This window comes from Carassius auratus, unplaced genomic scaffold (genome assembly GCF_003368295.1).
Source record: "Carassius auratus strain Wakin unplaced genomic scaffold, ASM336829v1 scaf_tig00033555, whole genome shotgun sequence".
Taxonomy (NCBI): Eukaryota; Metazoa; Chordata; class Actinopteri; order Cypriniformes; family Cyprinidae; genus Carassius; species Carassius auratus.
The window spans coordinates 87,874-101,418 of NW_020526090.1; the positions used below are offsets into that span (position 1 = coordinate 87,874).

General features: G+C 35.3%; 1 protein-coding gene across 1 annotated transcript in view; it reads right to left on the reverse strand.

The window, feature by feature from the left end:
* Positions 1 to 13,545, reverse strand: part of LOC113081272 (voltage-dependent calcium channel subunit alpha-2/delta-2-like) — a 129,753-nt gene that overhangs the window by 73,266 nt on the left and 42,942 nt on the right. The window lies entirely within an intron of this gene.

The following is a 13,545-nucleotide window of genomic DNA, read 5'->3' on the forward strand; positions in this document are numbered from 1 at the left end:
TGGCTGATCTTGCGACTTATAGTCAGGTGCAACTTATGTTTTTTTTTACCTCGTCATGACGTATTTTTGGACTGATGTGACTTATACTTAGGGGCGATTTATAGTCCGATTTTATTTTTTTTATTTTTTTTTTAAATACAATGCAAATATATACACTTTTTTTTCTCAGAAATTCTATGCAAAAATGTTTTACATACTGAATAATCATGTACGAATATCAGAAAATTATTTGCTTGTTAATAATAAATAAAAGTAAAAATAAGTCAAAGTTAGCAGCCAAATAACTTCGAATGTAAAAAAAGAAAAAAGAAATTAATTCATTTTGAATGAAATATTCAGCTCAAATATTCAAAAAAAGCTTTCAAAATAAAAAACAATGCAAAAAAATAAAAAAAATACTTCTAGTATAAAATGCTAGTAGAATACTACTACTACTACCGTATTAATAAATATTATTACTATTTTAAATTCTTAATTATAGAGGAAAAAGTCTGTGTGGATGATAAGTCCAAAACAGAGAAATTAAGGCAAATTGAACATTTCAACAAACAACACATCAGCATTAACAGTACTGATACATTTCATGCAAAATTGATCTCTCCTCACTATTATAGCACGTTTTGTCCAACATTTGTTGCCCCCCCCCCCCCTTTACTTATTTAAAAGTGTTTTTAAATGAGCGCTTTTCCATGAGAGAGCCAAAGAGCTGCTGGCCCTCTTCAGAGCCGTCCTGAGAGCAGCCAATCAACAATCAGTCGCTGCCGTCATAACCCTGTTATTTGCGACCCTGTAATCATTTCCATCAAAATGCAGCGATGTCCATAAAATCTGCAGACAACATATAAATCACAGGCAACCTTTCAGAGAGAATACTCATCGAGTCAAGGACACCGAGAGAGAGAGAGAGAGAGAGAGAGAGAGAGATGGATACATGTCAGTCCAGCTGTAGTAGATGTACAAAAGGCTCATTTCATACACATATGTATTGACTAGACCAACACATCACCAGATCATCTTCAAGCTATACTCTCTCTCTCTCTCTCTCTCTCTCTCTCTCACACACACACACATACACACACACACACATTGCATAATCACCATGCAAATGGCCTGTTAACATTTCCCAGGCATATCATTTACAATTGAAAAGTGTGAATGTGCTCAAAATGTCCAGCAATATAGAAGGGACGAAATTGTTATCTGTCATATGAGCACAAACATATTTATACATACAGCAGTCGGTTAGATGGCTGTCAAAACAGGTTTCTCCTTGAATGCCGTCTGATTTTACACCAGAAAGATCCAAAGAAAAAGAAACATTTGGTGAAAAACACCATGAAGATGAAAAAAGGAATTGAATATAAAGCAGGTTCCTCCAGTTTTTTGATATTTCAGTTGTGTTGTAAATAAAATTGTGCTCATAAAAACAAAAACAAAAAAAACATTCATTTGACTGATTTTACCATATTAAACAATTACAGAGATCTAACAAGTTCCAACAGTGGTTTAGAAATTATGCCAAAGTTAACATTTCATCAAAAAAATAAAAATAAAGACACAAATGCAATAAATAAAACATAAATAAATAAATACAAAAAGTGACAGAAAGGTAATAAAGTTTAAAACTATTATAATCATCTTATATTTAAAAACACTTCAATAATTATACAATGTAAAAAAGAATACTATGAATAAAAGGAAAAGTTATTCTAATAGAAGAATCACCCACATACAGGTCATCTGCCCTCACAATTTATCAAACACTAATAATACATAAATGATTAGTTTAATTAGATAGTTGCTAAGGATGTTATGGGTGATTGGCAGGCTGGTGCTATGCAACTGCTATGGGGGGTTGGTTACTTACAGTTTTTCTAATCTCTACCCTTTCAAAAAAAAAAAAAAAAAAACTTCCTGTTGCAAAAACAATAAAAATACTGATGATGGTATCAGATGTTATTTTGATATATTCCTAATCACTGGAATTCATTTGCTACAGTATTTTGGTTCTATGTAATAAGTATTTACTTAATACAGATCAATAGGATTTATCGGCTGTAGCACAAATAGTTAATAAGGTAACTGCTTAAAATACTTTTAAAATACAAGTATGAGCAATGGTAGTTTTGAATGATGCCTTCCTTAGAAAACATCACTGTAAAAAGTTATTTTTGGATAGCAAACTGATCTACAACCAGATACAACATTCACAAAGATTTAGACACCTGAGAATATAAAATAAGCAATGACAGACCAATTATATTTCATTAGAAGTAATTTCAGTTTAATTTTTAGTGTGGCACAGAAGTGAGTGGGGTTTTTGTGTTATTTGCCTCAGTGTGAACAAGGCCAGATAAAAAAAAGAACATGCTGCATAAAAAAACAGGTCTCAAGTCTTCCACCTGATAAACAATGTTCTCTTTATAAGCAAGAAAAACCCTCAAGACTTCATGCTTTTGTGCTGAACTTTCAAACATGCTTTAAATTATTGCAGTACTTGAATCAACGCTGCATCGACCGACTAACTAGCTGTGAAATATACTACTGATTGTTTTCCAAATGACTTTATGCTAAAAGAAGCAGAATATTACGGCTGATCAACATGTGGTGCTTTACTTTATCTAAATCTGCGAGCATCAAATGTATGACAAAATTACTCTGAACGCGTCCATGAGAAAAATTGTGTAATTTCAACCATTTTCAAAAGAGCTAGTTTTCTCTTTTCACTTCGCCTCCAGTCTTGGACACACACACACACACACACACACACACTGATGGAGAGAAAGCCCTTCATGGGGGTTTAGCGTGTGATGAGATGGGCTGTTGTCTTTTGGAGCGTGGCGAGGTGGATTTGGGGAGCTATCGATCTGTATTGAGGGATCGATGGAGAGGCTTTAGAGACACCTCAACCCCTGAGCCCCATCTCTTCATTCGGTCCGGCCTTGCGAAGTTGCGTGGGAGACCTCAAACACCTCACAATTTATATAGACTGTGCAATCATTTACAATTATGTTCCCTGCGGATGCTTTCTTACAAAAGCGACTTGAAAAAAGTGCACATGTGGTGTAAGTGGCAGCTACTAAAGCCGGTATATCAAGGGATACGAATCAAGTAATAAAGCGAGACATCAGACACCAAGACGAGAACTGTTACATACGTGGGGCTAATAGCATTTCTGAGAACACGCTTCAAAATAAACCATCTTTAATGGTATTAGCAGAACACTAGATTACAAAAACTCTCATGTCATCAAGAAATGCTTTTTGAGTGTCTTTATAAAGTCTTTTAGAGATTAAAGAAAAAAGCAACAGCACAGGGCACAAGAACTAGAGTAAAGAATTCTTTAAAAAGCTTCTCCTCACTTTTCGGTTGAAATGATGCATAGTTGTAAAAGTGCAGACAGTAGTGAAGAAAGTGAAGACGAGTACTCTAGTTTTAGGCCTGCATGGATGCAGTGCAGGTAAAAAGTCAGTTTCTCTCTGTCTTTCTTTCTTTCTCTTTGACCTTTCTATTTCTCCTTGACTTTGACACAAACTAACTGCTTCTACAGCCTACAGAAGTGTGATGGCTCCCGGAGAGAAGCGTCAGAATATTCAGTGAAGACGTGGTTTGCAGGAGTGCAGAGGAGGCTGAGAGCTAAAGCAGCCTGAGTGCTTCTACCTGGAGGAGAGACACTCCAGTAAATTACAGAGACGACTCCAATCAGGATGCTAAAATTACAAAAGCTGAAGGGTCACCAAGGCAACCACTGGAGGCAGAGGGTGCAGACGACATGCATGTTGATGTGCGCTGGACTGAAACTATAGGTCGAGATTAAGACTCATTTCATCATGAAAAAGGCTCTTATGTCTCTCAGGCTGTTCACAGCACAGCTCACAATATCATACAATATCAAATATTATATTAACAATATCATATATTAACAGTATGCAGTATATGTACACTGTGCCCTGTATGCAGATTTGCTTTGTGCAACACAGATGACCTACAACATTCATCAAAATGCACAATATACTGTATCCCACAATGCAATGCCTTCAAATGTGACAAATTGAGCAATAGCTGCCATGATTTTAACATTAGTAACATTATCTTTTCATTTTATCTGGCAACATTTTTCAAATAATACACTGTAAAAAATGAATCAAGGGTCTTGTAATTTTCAATAGAGAAATTAAGGTGATAATTCAACATATATTGTATGTTTTGTTTAATTAATTAATTAATTAATTAATTAATTAAAGTTTCCCTCCCTACAGTTTTTTAAAGTAATCTTAAGCAATTTTGAGGCTTGAACTGAGGAACTGATTAAAGTGAAATAAAAAAAACCTACCTATTCTTTTAATTACAAAATACAAAATAACTCAAAGTCAAATACAACCAGGTAATATTATTTTATACATAAAATAAATAAGCTTTAGATGACCTCTAAATATACTTAAATATATAATAAACAAACTAAATGTATAATAACAATATTTTGTAATAAACAATAATAATTAAATAAACAAACTAATTAAAAATAAATACATATACATGATCTCTTAATTTTATCTGCCAACATTTTTAAAGTAGTATAAATACAAATAATGCTAAAAGTAAACTCTATACTATATGAATAATTGGATGAATGAACGAATGCATGCAGATGCTGGACGCCACTTGCTGAAAGAGGCCATGGGAAATGTTTAAAAGGTTTTGCATACTGATTCACATGCTATAGTTTTCCATTACAAATAGTTTTGTCATATTTGTCATATTTGCCAGATGTGCTCCAGTATCTGTAGATTACATCCATCTCTCTGACCACTAATGAAAATGAAAAAAGTGAAAATGATGTGACGTGTGGCAAAGTATGGTATCTCATAGTTGGAATTTGTGCTCTGCACACACACAGCAGTGAGTAATGAACACACACACACACACACACACACACACACACACACACACTCGGAGCAGTGGGCAGCCATTTTTGCTGCGGCGCCAGGAGAGCAGTTGGAGGTTCAGTGCATTTGATCAAGGGTCTCAGTGTGGTATTGAGGGTGGAAGAGCTCTGGTCATTCACTCCCAACTGCCCCCCCCCCCCTTTTTTTAAATGAATGCTAAGTGAAAGTTTTTTTTTTGTTTTAATGAAAGTGGCTTGGATCGGTACTACAGTTGGTGCCAGCTTTGCCCCGCAGCCAAGCAGTGCAGTTCTGCCACAATAAAAACAGTCTTTGAGATAATTGGCTCTTCAAAGTGGAACAAAACTGCTCTCTCTCCCCAGCCCCTCTAAGTGCTTGGGGTCCATTAGCCATTGCATACATTACTGGCTTTAGAGGGCCATCTTAAAGACCTTTAATCAAGCTAAAAGTAGAGATGTATTAGAACAACCTCCATTCTGGACCTCTTCCATATGTCCTTGAGCGCATAGTGTGTGTGGCTGTGAATTTGTTCTGGCTGTTGCATTTTCTTCTTATTTTATTATGCTATTAATTTTATATCTGTCAGCTTGATAATCTGGTTTAACACAATGTCAAATCATGTTTTTTAATCACCCTCCTATAAAATAAATAAATAAAATTCAGTCAATTTGTGGAGTAAAGAAAATTGTAAAATGTAAAAAAAAATTATATTTGGTCATTAATTGTTGTTTCAAACACATGAAGATTGTTGCAATTACAACTAGGACTAAAGCTTCAAAATGGACATGAAAGCACTATAAAATCGTCCAAACAAAGTCCTTTGAATCCGTAAAAGTGCTTTGCTTGGGGAACAGATTGAATTTTCAGTAGAAAGTAAAACAAATCATTGAATCAACTGATCCAAACTGGTCTGAATAACTGGTTTATGAATCACACTCAGTGAGTGACCAAACAGTTGGTAACCATTTATTTCCATAATATTTATTTTATTTTTTTCATAACTTGAAAGTCATTGGCTACAGTCACCTGTTTGGTTACCAACATTCTTCATAACATCGCTTTTGTGCTCAACTGAAGAAAGAAACCCATACAGGTTTAGAAAAACTGGATGATGAGTAAATGTTTAAGGCACGTTTCAAAGAGCCGATTTCTAAGAAATGCATCTGCTGCCAGGTTTAAAATGATGATGTTGAGGGCCGTAGGAGCCTGTGAACTATTTGTAAGTCTTTATAGCTGCAGGTTTCTAGAGGCATGAGGCATATTCAAGGGAGAGATAATGGAACATGCGACCCGTGTTAGTGACCCTCCAGAGGAAAGAGAGTCACAAAATGAACATGACAGAAGAGTGAGAAGTGATTCCCTCAGGTGTCTAATGTTACTAATACAATGAGTTGTGTGTATGACTCTGACTGAAATAAAATACTTTCCCAAACAATGTGACAAACATTTCAAATAGTAGTACACTACACCACTGTCACATGACCTTATCACAATGCTTGATTAGGGAAGTGTTGTCTAAATCATCCAAAATGTTACAAAGGTAAAACTTGCAGCCTGATCAAATAACAAATCACAAATACATGACCTGTGCTGGCAAAAGGAGCACATTTTCAAAAATGAGTTATTTTTATTTTCACAGTCTCCATTAAATTGTGCAGGTGTTTTATAGATATTTTTGCTAAGCTGATTTTGATTTCACTGCAAGTTCTTACAAATCTTTACAAATGTAATTCAGTCACACAATACAGTACACACAGTAATCAAATTCCTAAATTTAACAGACCACATCCGAGTGAATGCATATCCCAAACCATAATCCTAAAGTCAGAATACATCCTAACATATGCGGAGGGATATTTTCATGAATGCAATGTCAAAAGAAGAACTGCAAGCTTCTTGTTTTCTGATGAAAGGCTTGATTGATTAGAGAATGATGATTATGGCAAATGGCCTGGAAGACAGCAGTCTCTCTCATAGCACAGAGCGCCTCTCCTCTCCTCTCTCCTCTAATGGCACAGCTATTAGCGCTAATGCATTTCAAACATACTGCTGACACGTTGGATGGAAAGTGCACATCTTTTCCCCGTCTCTCGCTCCTCTCACTGCTGTCTTACACAGCACGAGCCTTTCCTCACAACACTCTTCAAACGCATCTAATCAAACAGGCTTGGGCTTCCTCGCAGCTCTTTACCTTCAAACTGACAGCTACAAGTACTGTGACATACGCTGATAAGCACAGCTAACTCTAGCAGAAACAGATATGGACGAAACCATCCAAATGCATTCATTGGTAGTGATTAGAGCTTTAATTGTAGTGATGGTACGATTACAGCCACATTAATGGGTTGTGTCACATTGAAAATAGTTATTACATAGTGCTAAGCGCAGCAAAAACAAATGTAGCTATTATCATAATAGCACGTTGCAGAACTTTATTAAAAAGCAACTACAGTTTGTGATCGCAGAAGACTCTTATTTGTATCTTATTGTATCTTGACTCTTATTTCTTATTTGACATGCAGAAGGCTTTTATTTGTATGTAAATTCCTTTATGTCTACGCAGATGTGCATCAAAAGGTACTTTGGTTACTACCAAATTCACTAACAAATTACTCTTATGAGTCAAATATTGACAAATGAAGCATTCAGTAGTTATAGGATTGAATAGTATTACATATGGTATTAAAATATCCAGTGAAACAGTGGCGGGGCATCGAGCCAGAGAAGATGTAGTCTTTTGGTAGTCGTTGTGCTGCATGCACCAGTTTAAATGAGACAATCGCATTAATCAGCCAAGAAATGGCTCTCAAACCAATTCTGACAGAGAGGCTAGCCTAAACGACCTTGAGAAATAAGACGCAATAAAATAATTTAACGACTATTTCACACACTATTGCATTCAGATGGATTTAAAAGGCCAGCGTGCCATGACTTGCATTGCTGTTATTACAAGCCAAGCCACAAGAGCTCGATACTGTGGTTAAACATGACAAGCACTGCATTAAAACAGCTCATTCTGTATTGTGCACAGAGACAGGTGGCTGGACAAACAAATGCAACATGTCAAACATTACATATAGTATGATATGAAATCATATAATGCTAACACTACCGCTGCTATAATCTTGATGATCCACAATTCATTATATTGACAAGGACAATCAGGTCATACCTGTTATGCAGCTCTGGCATATTTGATATTTTATATTATTAATTGCATTACTATAGTTATTATATGAAAAAAAATAAAATAAAAAAATTATAAATATATATAAATATATTAATATATAATACATGAAATACATGATACATGAATTTAAATTGTTCCAAATATATTAGAAAATTAAAACTAAATATGACTTAAATAAAAAAAATAATATATAAATAATATGAAATTGGTATAAATATATATAAAAAATAAAGAAGTTTGTACACACTTTTCATTTCTTTATATTTTAAACAATAATGTATAATAAGAATAATATGTAATAATATTTAACAATATTTATTATAACTCAATAAAAACTTAAAAATATAAACATTTAAAACTGAAATAAAAATGTATTAAATATATTTATCATGAAATTTAAATGTCTATAAAATAAATAAAAAATGATATATCAAATAAGGTATAAAACACTCACTGATCAATATATAACTGAACCGCGCTCTTGCCCACCTCTTCCAACCGAGCCAGGGACTGCTAAACGGAGCGATCACACTAGTCAAGCGAACCAGGCTTTGGGGGTTAAGATTGCTTAGTGTGAGCACACCTTAATTATTCTCCGCACAAAAGAGTCTCTACCACACAACAAGTGTTGTCCTGCAACACACACTGCTAATAGGAAGTTGCCTGTTATGATGTTATGATCGAGGCTCTGGACTCTGAGAATAACTTGTTTTTCTATAACAAACTATAAAATGTTTTGTCATTAGAAACTGGTTTTTGTTATTTAGAGGGGTATTACAAATGATTAACAGAATGAAAAGTGATATAGAGAACTCTAGAAAAAACTATAAATTGATTCCCAATTAAAACGGTATTCACAAGAAACATTTTGATTAAAAAAAAAAAAAAAAAAAAAATATATATATATATATATATATATATATATATATATATAATAAAGAAAAACCTCTTTGATTTCTATCTTTAAAAATGCAGACTTTAATATTTTATCCAGGACATAAAGAAAGAAAGAATATTTATTAATGCATTTTCATGTAAAAAAAAAAACGAATACAATTTCGATCTTAAAAAATACAGATTTATATATTAATATTCAACAATAAAAATCTACAGTATGATTTATGTCAGTAATTGACTTTCTGTAAAGTGTCTCATAGTGTTTTACAACAGTACATTAATCATGTAGATCAAAAGAGTGACGGCGAGGACAGACGCAGGACTTTCGGAACAGATGAGGTGTGCGGTTATCTATCATGCCTGTCATGGTAATTAAGTGTATATGGCAGCTGCGATGTCTGGCCATCAGGGGAAGCGCGCGGGGGCAAAGTAATGGTGACTCAATCAATGAAGTACGAGCTGCCTCGCCGGTCACTACGGCAACAGCAGCCATGGTATTCGGGGAATCTGGGCCGATGATGTCACCTCTGTTAGCACAAAGCACATATGGACTGAAGCAGGTAATGAACAAAGCTTTGCAAACACACACAGACGGGCAGGTGTTCTCGTTCCCACAGCTGGCCATGCATAGAGAAGAACACACATGGACATATACTAACAAACACACATGACTGCATATACTAATGATATTTAATTTGTGTCAGGGCTCATGAAAAGACCATTAAAGGAACGCGATTTTACCAGCTTTGCTAGTTAGAAAACGAGCACATGCATATCATACCGTATCATATCGTATCATATCATATCATATCATATCATATCATATCATATCATATCATATCATATCAAATATCAAATCTAAGTGTATCATATCATATCATATCATATCATATCATATATCGTATGATTTGGGGAGATGGGGAAGCTACTTTAAAACGACCCATTATTTAAAGTAGTAAAACAACAGTCAAACCCACTGAATATAACAAGCTACTAATAAAAGCAGTGCAAGTTTTAAAAGGACAAAATCCCTTTTAAACTGTCACATGATTTTAAGAACATATGATCAGACAAACTCACATGATCTCAGTAGCAAATCCTCTCCATGAAGACTGGCAGATTCAGTCCCTGCTAACCCAATCTCACAAAGAGAAATCTGCACAGTGGCTGTAGAAAAAACAAGACTTGTTTTTAAATCGTTTTATTCACTTACGAATACTTCAGGACAAAGGATGGTCCAGATAAATGGATTTCTTATAGTTGATGAATGGCAATCCTATTCCACTGAAACTGCAATATCAGCGAGGAGGCGCTGGGTGATGCTTGGAATGGTTCGAATATTGGAAGTGAGATGTAAGGTCATTTTACGGTGTCAAAATGACTTCTGCAAGATAACTGACCATTTTCTGTTGTGGTATAAAATGAAGAATATTGTTCTTGGATTTTCATGCAGGATAACACACTATCTCATGCTGCATAAATACCATGGTGCTAAACAGTTTGAAAATGTGTTTCTCCAGCCACTGCGCAGGTTTCTCTTTGTGAGGTTTGGTTAGCAGTGACTGAAAATGCCAGTCTGCACGGAGAGGATCTTCATGCTTCAAACACCTGTCTGACCAAGAGTCACTCACAAATCTTTTTACGGTTCAATAATCTCTGTTTACCTAAGAAAACCTGACAAACTATTGACCAAACCAGTCTGAGATTAATACCAGTTAGCTGAAATGAAATCTGACTCTTTATTGTACCGGAATCATATTGATATGTCACTTTCATAATAATTTGGAACATGTTGTACTTCTAAGAATGCTACCATTTTGCATCTGATCCATGTGACACAAATGGCCTCTTTTTCTCACCATCTCTTGGTTTTCCTCCAGCTGTTGCTCTGAGACGTGTGCATTTTTGCGCTCCTAATGTGCTAAAGAGCATGTGAGACTAATCTAATTACAGCATCGCTCCAGAAGAGACGGTGAAACTGTTACAAATCTAAAACCGACAAATAGAGAGACCCCATGCTGTATTCCAGCATCCCCAATGCCCTTCCTCTCGTTCTTGTCTCTCCTGTGAAGATAGTGAATTGGTTTGGCCCCTACAGTGCTTCATTACCTGGCCTAATTATAAAGGCAAATGAAATCAGCCCCGAAATACATTATTAATGTCCGCACAACATTAGAATTCAATTGTAGTATTTGCAACAATATGATATTTTCAAACTGTTTTCACGCCTGATTAGAAACGAGGACAGATAAGAAGGAGGTGCGAGAGGAAAGAGAGAGATAGTGAAAAAGGAAGGTGTGCACAGAGGAGAGAGTGAAGAAAACTGAGAGAGAGAGAAGACGTATATGAAAGACGGCTAAATGAATACTGCAAAAATAGACAGACGAAAGACAGACTGAAATGTGCAATAGTTCTGACCTCTAACATTAGAAAAAAAGCACAAGTCAACAGGTGTTTGTGCTTTGACCGATCTCAATAGTCTAGCAATACTTTCCAATGCATAAATAAGATCTCATTAATGTCTTAATTGTTTCTCCAAGCAACAAGCAATCAGTCTAAATGGACATTTTTTACTTAATGGATTGGTTCTTCCAAAAATGGAAATTTACTTAAAATTTGCACACCCTCAGCCCATCCAAGTTGTAGATGAGTTTGTTTCTTCATGGGAACAGATTTGGAGAAATTTTACATTACATCACTTACTCACTGATGGATGCTCTGCAGTGAATGGGTGCCGTCAGAATGAGAGTCCAAACAGCTGATAAAAACATCACAATAATCCACAAGCAATTGAAACCCACTCCTATTCATAATATACTTTCTCCATTGAAAAAGCCAAGCTCGATTTACAACCATAAACAGTCCAAAACATTACTAAACTAATATGTCAGTGGATTTCAGGACCACAGGAGATGGACTTTTTCACTGGAGGAAAAACTATTATAGATTGTGGACTAGGCTATTTTAGCCACAAGTTATGGTTTAAAGTTAAGCTTTTCACATCGTAAAATGACAATTGATGAACTGGAGTGGTGTGGATTACGTGTGGATTATTGTGTGTTTTTGTTAATTACAGACCTCAGTAATTACGAAAATAAAGACTAAGATCTCAATATGAGCTTGAAACATTTCTCATTCAACTCTCAAATGATCTCAGCTGTGATCCACATTCAGGGCGGTCTACCATAGGGTCAATTTCCATTTTTTGCCAACTTTTTTATTTATTTATAAAAAGTATATATGGATGAATCATTAAAAATAAGATCAATAACATGCATTAAGAGTACAGAATGGGGGAATTTTCATTTCATGCTGACTTTAAAAATAAAACCCACCTACAAAGACATCCAAGGCTTTACAAAACCTTCCGAAATAGCCACTGTTTAGTGATACACAGAAAACAAAGATGACAAAGTATGTGCTTGTGCGTTTATAATATGATCTGTATAAAGTCTGAAGTCTGTTAGGTCGTTTGAGCTGATGCGATGGCATACAGGGTGACAGACAGCGGCCTGCGTCCTCCATCGCCTCCCTCCTTCACTGCTGACTTAAGTGGCTAAGCAGCCATGAATAGAGATGGGCACTCAGAGAGGAGGTCTCATAATTATTAGTTTTACAGCCTTTTCTCAAATATCCCGCGGGAGCAACGGGGTTAAAAATCCATTTGTGGGAAGTGTAGCATGACAGCAAGGCAGGGTCTCCATGGAGACAGCCAACATCGCACAGCAGTGTGTGTGTGTCATGAATGTGTGTTTATGTCTGTGTGAGTCGTATGTATAGAGTGCATTGGTATGGTGTTTTTGTAGCCATGAACAAACCTGCTCTAAAAAACAAGCTCGGACAACTTTATTACTAAATGTGATGGTTACAAGTGAATGTGAAATATCAAACTAATCAGCAATCTACACCATCTTTTGGTTGTCACAGCATATAAGCTCACAGATTCAACCTGTTCCTAATAATACTGCCGTAGCATCTGAGCTCGACCCTCCATGGGCGCCTGGGAGTTTTGCTCAAGGAGCTCCACTGAAAGAGTTACTCTAGCATTTGACTGCACTGAAAAAAGCCTCTTCGAGTAGTCAATGGGGCGTCCCAGGCCAGGGACCATTTCAAAGCAACTATTCTCCTATGTAAAAATACGGCCCGGCTGATACCCGGAACTTTTGCATGCTAGCTATAAAACAACACAAGGTAGGTGTGGCATTTATTGACATGCCAATACTTTAGCAGCTTTACAATTTCTGTCTGTCTGTCAAACAAACTTTTCATGGCATGGTTGTTACCATTAAATAAGAATAAAACCTTAAAAAAAAAATATTTGAACTTTTTAGCTTCTTTCCAAAGCATAATTTCCTATTTTCATTTAAAGTACTAAAATAAAATATATTTTGTTTAATCACTTTTTGTTTGCTTTAAACTATATATATATATATATATATATATATATATATATATATATATATATATATATATATATATATATATATATATATATATATATATATATATATATATATATATACACAAAAAGGAAAAAATTCTAATGCATGGCCG